Source organism: Limulus polyphemus, unplaced genomic scaffold, assembly GCF_000517525.1.
Source record: "Limulus polyphemus unplaced genomic scaffold, Limulus_polyphemus-2.1.2 Scaffold1073, whole genome shotgun sequence".
Classification (NCBI taxonomy): Eukaryota; Metazoa; Arthropoda; class Merostomata; order Xiphosura; family Limulidae; genus Limulus; species Limulus polyphemus.
In genome coordinates this window covers 336,232-345,918 of record NW_013666683.1, presented here as the reverse complement: position 1 = coordinate 345,918, position 9,687 = coordinate 336,232, and positions in this window count along the sequence as shown.

The following is a 9,687-nucleotide window of genomic DNA, read 5'->3' as shown; positions in this document are numbered from 1 at the left end:
GAATGAAGGTATTCCACAACTTAAGTATGAATGAAGGTACTCCCAACTGCGGTATGAATGAAGGTATTCCACAACTTAAGTATGAATGAAGGTACTCCCAACTGCGGTATGAATGAAGGTATTCCACAACTTAAGTATGAATGAAGGTACTCCCAACTGCGGTATGAATGAAGGTATTCCACAACTTAAGTATGAATGAAGGTATTCCATAACTTAAGTATGAATGAAGTCCCGCCCTTTTGTGGTAGACAGGTAGTTTGTTATTAAAAAAGGAGTTATTTGGAGGTTAACTCTTTAAGAGTTAATGGACAGTAATACACAAACTTAGTGTGCGAGAAGTACCGGGTTCGAGCCCCAAACCTGAAAAGTAGGACAACTGTATTCTCTCCCACTGATCAACCATTTGATGATAGTTATATATATAAACGGCAGCTGAATACCCTATAGGAAAAAAGGTTGATTAATGTTCATGACACGCAAGTCAAAGACAAATAAATCAATGTTACTTAAATGTGGCACACAATGTCTCTTGGTTGTGGAGTATCAGCGAACCATTTTAGTAAAAAATAATCAATGATTGGATGGGTTTATTATTGTTGTGTGTGTATATATATATCGCTATAGAGGAAACAGGAAGGTTTTAATTTAAAAATAATAATTATTAAGAACGCCTTATATTTCACTCACTTTGATCCTCTGTTTTAAACTCCTTTTTCTAAAATCTAATTTTACCATTCTGGTATACCATTCATACCACAGCATGAATACTTTACAGTAATACAGGCATACCACAACATGAATACTTTACAGCAATACAGGCATACCACAACATGAATACTTTACAGCAATACAGGCATACCACAACATGAATACTTTACAGTAATACAGGCATACCACAACATGAATACTTTACAGTAATACAGGCATACCACAACATGAATACTTTACAGTAATACAGGCATACATAACATGAATACTTTACAGTAATACAGGCATACCACAACATGAATACTTTACGGTAATATAGGCATACCACAACATGAATACTTTACAGTAATACAGGCATACATAACATGAATACTTTACAATACAGGCATACCACAACATGAATACTTTACGGTAATACAACAGACATTTGAAAACAATTACTGCAAATACTTTTTGAATGAGCGCCAACGCTGGTTTCTTACTTTCCCCAGCAACCATAAACATGCCTGAACTCCGAGATTATAAATAAAAGATGATTCAAACATAACTACGACAAAACGACATGAAAAATAAAAGGTATTGTCCAACATTCAGTATGCTGATTTATATTAAGCGGAATGGAACATCTTTTCGCCATAACGAAAAGAAAACGGGCTACTTGTCGGAAGAACTCTATAAAAAAGAAGGGGTTGTAAAGTATTAAATTTGTTGACAATTGTATGAACCTTAAGAGCTACTGTGGACAAAGGCCCAGTATAATCGTTTACACACGGTTCCCAGCGGTAGACCTCTCAACAAAGATCTGTCTGCTCTTGTAAGTTCAACTAAACATGCTAGGTCAGAAAATGGGACGCTTTCAACAAATTCGAATAAGGCTGGTCGCGCGCCGATCGACTGCACCTTATCAATCAAGTACCGGGAATTGTTGAAAAGAAATCTGACTTTTGGGGACTCGGCCAGTGCTTGTCAAAAGACACACACACAAAAAAAACGTTACATGAATTCTTTGACCCCCACCCCTGGGCCATTTTCCTGTAATGGTTCTAGATGTACAGTGGTGTAAAAAATAAAAGATTCTATTAGACCATCACACCTTAAAGCCACAAGGACGGAGAGGAATTCAAGGTTCATTTGTCATCCACAGAAGCAAACCTGGATAAGCTTTCCCGCCGCATCTATACAGAGAATCTGTGGTGTATATAAAGAAACCAAGCTGTGTGAAGGGTCCAGTAGGCACATCTAATGATAGATGGAAACAACCAACCTCAGTGACTCCACAAACATTTCCAGGTGTATTCAAAGAAAAAAGAAAGAAACTCGTGTTCTGGAAGCTACAACCTCGTCAACAGGGAAAAAGAGGGGCCGTCTCAACAGTTTCTCCTGTGTCAGTCAGAAGGACAATAGTTACCGCTTTACTGTACTTTCTTTTTGGAGTATATATCTTCCTCAAAATTTAGCTCGAGGCAGGAAGCCATTCATCATTTCTTTTTTTAACATATGGGCTATTGACAGCAAGTTGCTGGGAGATACAGACACGATGAACTCAATTAGTTATGGTGTTAGAGCAGGGGTTGTCTCTCTTCTTTTTTTTTTTCTTATGGATATTACCCGTCTTTTAAAATAGCATGTTGTAGATTTGGTTTCATTTATCACCCCTTTGTGTTCACTACTAAGTGAGTTTGTAATACCAACACATACAAAACGCTATTTATCCCTTCCTCCCCCTTTTAAGCCAGACATATTTATGTATTGTAAGTTACAAATCTCAATACTAGTTATAGTTACAGTAGTTACAAAAAAAAAGAACACTGATGAATCTATCATGAAGCTTGTATCACCGGTGGGGCGGCGATAAGTTCGTAGACCCACAATGTTCAAATCCGGGGTTCGATTCACTACGATGGACAGAGCGAAAGCAACTCATTATGTAACTTTACACTAAAAACAACAACTTAGTCTTTCATCGCTTTCTATTACACAGAAATAAGTCATAAACTCATAATAACAAGGCTTAAGTTATCAAAATAAATATTGTACATAATGTTAGCTTTAACGGTACTCGAAACAAAGACAACAAAACATCCTGTATTTGCAAACAAGTGCACAGGACGTTAATTAGTTCATCCTGTGATATCTGCGTATACGCAAATTTCTATTCTGTTTACGTCTTCCGATAAAAGGATAAAAACTCATTCGTGGGAATGGATTTTTTGGCAATTTCACGACGAATAACATTTCACTTGCGCAACATAAATATTTAATGCTTAATCAATTACCCGTTAATAAATATTTAACTGATTTCAGCTGCGGTTTATACAGTATAATAAAATGATATGACTTAATGTTTATAGAGATGGTCTGGTTCTCAATATTCTGGGAACAAAATGCTTTCTTTTTAGGTGTGACTGACGCAAAAATGTAAAATGCAAGAGAAGAACCATATCTTAAAATGCCATGAGGCATGGCCTGCCATCTATTGACGATCATAAGAAAGTTTACTCTGGTTCTACTCGAAGTATATGATAACAGTCCAACTGTTTATTTAAGCGAATATACGAAACCAAATCCTCATATTTGATTTAAAAGATGGCTGCCTGCTGCATCTTGAGAACATTTGCATCAAAATATCCCTCCAAATGACCTTGATATTTTAAAGTGCTAATTAAAAAGCAAGTCTCGCTGTATTCAAATCTATGAGCAAAACTTTGTTAGTGAACTCTCCACGTACACCATTGTTGATTATTTAAACACACACACACTTTATCATTTCTTTACACTAAGTGTTGTAATGAGCAAAAACAAATAAATCACTCAATATATAGACTCCACCAGTAGGGCCTGGCATGGCCAGGTGGTTAGAGCGCTCAACTTGCAATCTGTAGGTTTGAATCTCCGTCTCACCAAACATGCTCGCCCTTTCAGCCGTGGGGCGTTATAATTTGACGGTCAATCCCACTATTCATTGGTAAAAGAGTAGCCCAAGAGTTGGCGATGGGTGGTGATGACTAGCTGCTTTGTCTGTAATCTTTTAGTACTAAATTAGGGACGGTTAGTGCAGATACCCCTCGTGTAGCTTTGCGCTAAATTCAAAACAAAACCAAAACCCCACCAGTAGCGAACGGTGTAAAAGTAATCTGAGGGTTAATAGACAAGTAGTAACATCTGAAGTTTTTATTCATTTCGTGTAATTTAGTTGAGTGACGTAGATGTCTAACTTTAACTGACCTGTAATTTTCCTTGATTAGTCGTTTCTAAATTAACAGTTAAACCACTGATGATGATGATGATGACACAGCATACTTATAAGTATACGATTTAAATTTAAATCATTTTTTGAGACTTGGGTCATTCGTGCGATGTAAATTGTAAGCCTGATTGATTTTAAAGAGTGGAGTTCGATAAGAACAGTGGTCTTCAGAGTTTGTTTTTTTTTATTTTCCGCGGGTCACAACAGGATATATATACACTATGCTTCCGGGTCACAACAGTATCTATACACTATGTTTCCGGGGTCACAACAGGATCTATACACTATGCTTCCGCTTCCTTTCCGTAATTATGCAGCTTTTCCATGCACCACGTGAAGGATGCCCGTGGACCACAGATTTGAGAACCTCTGCTGTAGGCTCAGGATTTAAATAGGGGCGGAATGGCGTCTCGTCTCTTGAGGATTTAAACTATTCGCGTTCTTCTGGTTGGAAGAAAATGTTAACTGTTGTGCCACGCTGTGATCCACGTTGCTACTACAAAGTGGATCACAAAAGAGTTCCACCTCTTTCAAAATCCCAGTATAACAACATTGTGGACCTAATTCAAACTTACACATTATTTTGATAGCAAGCGTATATATACAGGTATACTCCATATATATATATGTGTGAAAAAATCGGGTGGACTCACCCATTGTTCTGTATAAAAATACATCAGAGAATCAACCAGTAATAAGGTGGTATTAATTACCATATTAATGGTATGTGTAATTTATACTGTTACTAACAAAGTAATGATCCCCACAGTCAATTTGGTGCACAAATAGTCTGTTTGTTTGTTTCAGCGCAAAACCAATAAAAAAAGGACTGTACGCGCTCTGTCTACCAGGGAAAACCGAGCCCCGGATTTTAGCGTTGTAAGTTCGTAAATTCACTGTTAACCCGCTGGGAGAACAAATAGTTTAGGAAAACGTGTTTAAAACTTTATATGAGCTTCATAGGCAACTCTAGATAACATTAAAAAAAATGGATAAATATATACAATAAACGATGGTGTTAAAATAAAATAAATAATGTTGGGTTATTAATTCTTACCTAAACATCAGAATGGTTAATGACGTAAATAATAATTACAATTTACTTGTTTAATATGATTCACGCCCTAACAGTTGTTGTTCATAGAAACTGATGGTGCATTTATTTTCTATTTTTGAAGTTACCAGGTAAGCACAAAGCTACGCAATGGGCTGCTTGTGCTCTGCCCACCACGAGTATCGAAACCCGGTTTTTAGCGTTGTAATTCCGCAGACATACCGCTGTGCCACTGGGGGTCCTGATGGTGTATATGGCCCCTACACCACCACAATGACTGTCGCATCCTAGCCGGCCTGATTAACCCTGGTATTAGGCTAAAGGCCTGGTTGGACCTGGATATGATAAATATAATGTGGTTTACATTGTAACATTTTTTTTTTTTTTTTAGTTTCACACACACACGAGCTGCCATTGAAATGCTTCCCCACTCTACACCACAGTAAAATACACTCTTCATTGTCAGCTAGATATAGCTGAGATAAAATATTCTATTCAAGTAATTTATGCGATGTGCTACACCATCCCTATAAGCCTGAAAATATTTAATTTCTTCGAAAAACAAAGATTAGCATTATAAGTCTATGAGTTATGATATCTAACTAATACTTAAACCCGATCTGGTTTCTTGTGAATTTCACGCAAAACTACACGAGAGCTATCTGCGCTATCCGTCCCTAATTTAGCAGTGTAAGACTAGAGGGAAGGCAGCTAATCATCACCACCCACCACCAATTCTTGGGCTACTATTTTACCAAGGAATAGTGGGATTGATCGTTACATTATAACGCTCCCACGGCTGAAAGAGCGGGCAAGTTTGGTGAGACGGAGATACGAACTCGCAGATGGCCATGCCAGGCCTACTTAAACCTGTGGAAACAAAAAATACATCAAGAGTCTCGACCTGATAGACTTTGAAATTCAAAATATTCATGATAAGAAACGTGAGATTTGTTTGTATAAATGAAAACATGTTACAATTATTTTCCGCGCTATTATGGTATTTCATATTTTGTGGATTTTATACGAATAAAACATATCTTACAATGCTGATAAACAGAAAGGGTTTTAGCAATAAAATTCGAACCGCTACTGAGAGTTAACGATTCATACGTTTATGCGCTGTCCATAAAGATATTTCCTTTTCCATGCTCTCGTGATTTTACTACCCCTGTTTCATGTTATTCTACAGACATTTTAACTGTCCCTGTTTATAGCCTGTGTTAGTTCCTATCATATTCAAGTTTAGGCTCTGTGCACCGTCACGGGGCTCCTTTTGACATTTTTATCAGAGAATGTAGCGCTTATTATCCTAGTGGCGAGTTCGTGAACTAGTAAAACATGCATTTTTTTTTTCAGCGAAGCTATAAAGAACACGTCTTCCAATGCTTTTGTGATGACTCAACATAATTTGTTCTAGGAGTTATAAAGATTCCCAGATCGTAATAAAAAATTTCTCTTTTTCTAACAGTCATCAATGTTAAGGGAATTTCTTTTTTTTTAAATGTGTCTTTAAACCACCTTTATTGCAATGACTCGGTTTAATAGCTACTGGAGAAATGGTTATATCAGGCTTTTAATTCAAAAACATCCTGAAAAATATAACTGAAAGGGGGTTTTGCCAAAAGAAGTTTATAAAAAAAATCAGTTTTACAGTTATCGTTACATTTAGTATACCAGCTAACGGTAGCCTAGTTCATAACCCCACGTAATATGCAAACGGACGTTAAGATTTTATGATTCACACACTCAGCCTTAGAATCACAATTCATAAATGTAGAACGTCAGTACAAATGATTTTCTCCATAGGGTAGTCACAGTTTGACGACTTATCGAATGAAAACGTTTACATCCACGTCTAGGTTGATCACGACTACACTTTGCATGGATAAAGCAATATTATATATACAACAAAGTTTTGTATATATTATTGTTTATTTCCGATTCACGATATTGGTTGTTCTTTCCAACTCTATTTCCTTTAACTCACAATTATCCCCTTCATCGCACATACTCGCCTTTTCAGCAGTGGGAGCGTTATAAATGTGACGGTCAATCCCACTACTCGTTCGTAAAAAAGTAGCCCAAGATTTGGCGGTAAACGGTGTTGACTAGCTGCCTTCCCTCTAGTCTATCACTGCTAAATTAGGGACGGCTAGCCGAGAGAGAGCCCTCGTGTAGCTTTGGGCGAAACAATTGGTTATCATTATAAGTATATGGATGGTGTTTCGAACTGGAAAAACACTTTATGTGACCCATGGGTTAAACGGCCGGGTCAGATATAACCGTACACAATTTAGAACTGTCGACCACCGAAAGGACAACCAATCAGCAGCACCCGCTGTCTATACGGCTACATCTAGCCGAATAGCGTGATTTGTAACTTTTATAACGCGCCTACAACTTAAAGTTCAGCGACATATCGCGGGTTTGAACCTAGGATTTTCCGATCAGCAGCCCAGCACGCAAATTATAAGGCCATGCCTGACACATTACTGTTGTTTCTGCTTGAGCTCTACAAGCGTAGCGAAAGCAACTAATCAAACAATTAAGACAAGAAGACTTACTATTCAAATGTAATATTATATGTTTACACACATTGCTTAAAAACCCATTTCAATTATAATGTTAACTCATAAAAATTTTCCATGTAATATTAAACAAAATACAACATTAATTCCGCCATCGCCAGTCCGGTCTTTAGATTATGTTTTATTGTCATTTAAAACAAAATACAATAATACCCTTGACTTACCGGTTTAGTTATAAAATTGTTTTACTTTTAAAACTATGATAAAGAAAGATGCAAATCGTTTCACTATCCAATCAATCGTTACATTTTATCAAAATTTATTGTGAAGTGACTTAATCTATCAAAGATTTTGATTAACACAAAATCTAATAAAAATACAAAATAAATTTATTTACTACAAAATCAACTTTTAATGGGGCCTTTAATTAAAATTTTAGCTAAATCTAAAAATAAATATTTCACTTTCAGCCAATTTTTATTTACTTGTAATATAAAATCACAAGCAAGTAATCTACACAAAACTTTACGAGGGCTATCTGCGCTAGCCGTCCCTAATTTAGCAGTGATAACAAGGAAAGCAACCACTCAACACCACCCACCGCCAACTCTTGGGCTACTCTTTTGCCAACGAATAATGGGATTGACCGTCACATTATAACGCCCCTACGACTGAAAGGGCGAGCATGTTCGGTGGCAGGAATTCGAACCCGCGACTCTCAGATTGCGAGTCGAACGTCTTAACCACGAGGTCAGTAATCACTTAAAGATTTTTACCTCGAGTTTTTCAAAAAAAAACAAAAAAAAAACGATACAAAACCAAATTACTATATCTAATTGTTAAAGGAATTCAATTTTAAAATATATGCAAATAAGAAACAGAAAGCTCATCAACTGGATTAGCTGTAATGTAATTTTTCCTGGGAATAAAAGAAAAATTAAAGTTATAACCAAAAAAACTCCAAGTCTGATTTCCAGAAGACTGGTGTTATAGGAAGTGGGTTAATTCCATGTTATTCAATATATTTTAATTTTTGTAATGTGAAGATTTTATGTTGTTGCTATTATGCTATGGAAAGAAGCGCCATCTTCAGAGAATAAGTTTAACTTATTACTCTCAGTGGTTTGTGCTTAATAACCTAATTTATATATTACAGTTTCAATAATAACAGTAATAACCTTCTCTCAATCAGCTGAAAACATTGCATTGTTGCAAGACATTGTGGTCCAGCATACCCAAACCTACTAACTTCAAGTCTATATTACAGTTTAAAAAGTGTTAGACCGTTTCCCAACTTTTTTTTCGACTTCTGCAGATTCTTATCTCATTCGACGTACTTTATTATTCCCGCCTTCTTTTTTTTTTTTTTGGCGGGTGCTCAGATTTTATGTAATATTTATACCTGTAAAATGTTTTATATTTTCAACTCAATTATTAAAATTTGCTTCATTAAGGGCATGAAGACGATGTAATTTAAAGTTTTCCCCCCTTCTTTACATCTTAAAGGAAATTTAACTTGTCTCTTTTTTTTAAATGTATAACTATACAGGCATATTTGTTACATTGTACAGAAAAGCAAATAATCTTACCTCCGCGAACTTATGTGATTCTCTAAATATTTCGAGTAAAAGTCTGTTTCTTTTTTTGAATTTCGCGCAAAGCTACACGAGGGCTATCTGCGTTAGCCGTCCCTAATTTAGCAATGTAAGACTAGAGGGAAGGCAGCTAGTCATCACCACCCACCGCCAAAGCTTGCGCTACTCTTTTACCAACGAACAGTGGGATTGATCGTTACATTATAACACCCCCACGGCTGAAAGTTTGGTGTGACAGGGATTCGAACCCGTGACCCTTAGATTGCGAGTCGAGCGCCATAACCACCTGGCAGTAAAAAGTCTGATTAGTGAAATATTAAGTTAAATATTACACACACACAAACCGAAACCGTATTTCTATTATACTCAAGCTTCTACAAACACGCGCTTTATAATTAAAACAAGAACAAAACTAGTGAAATGTGAAAAACGTAACATTTCATCGATACTCCCGAATCATTTTTATACTTAATTTTAAATCCTCTTACATTTTTGGAAAAACGGTTACCTGTTTATCTAAATTGTGCTTTAAGTAATTCATATCTTCCTGTA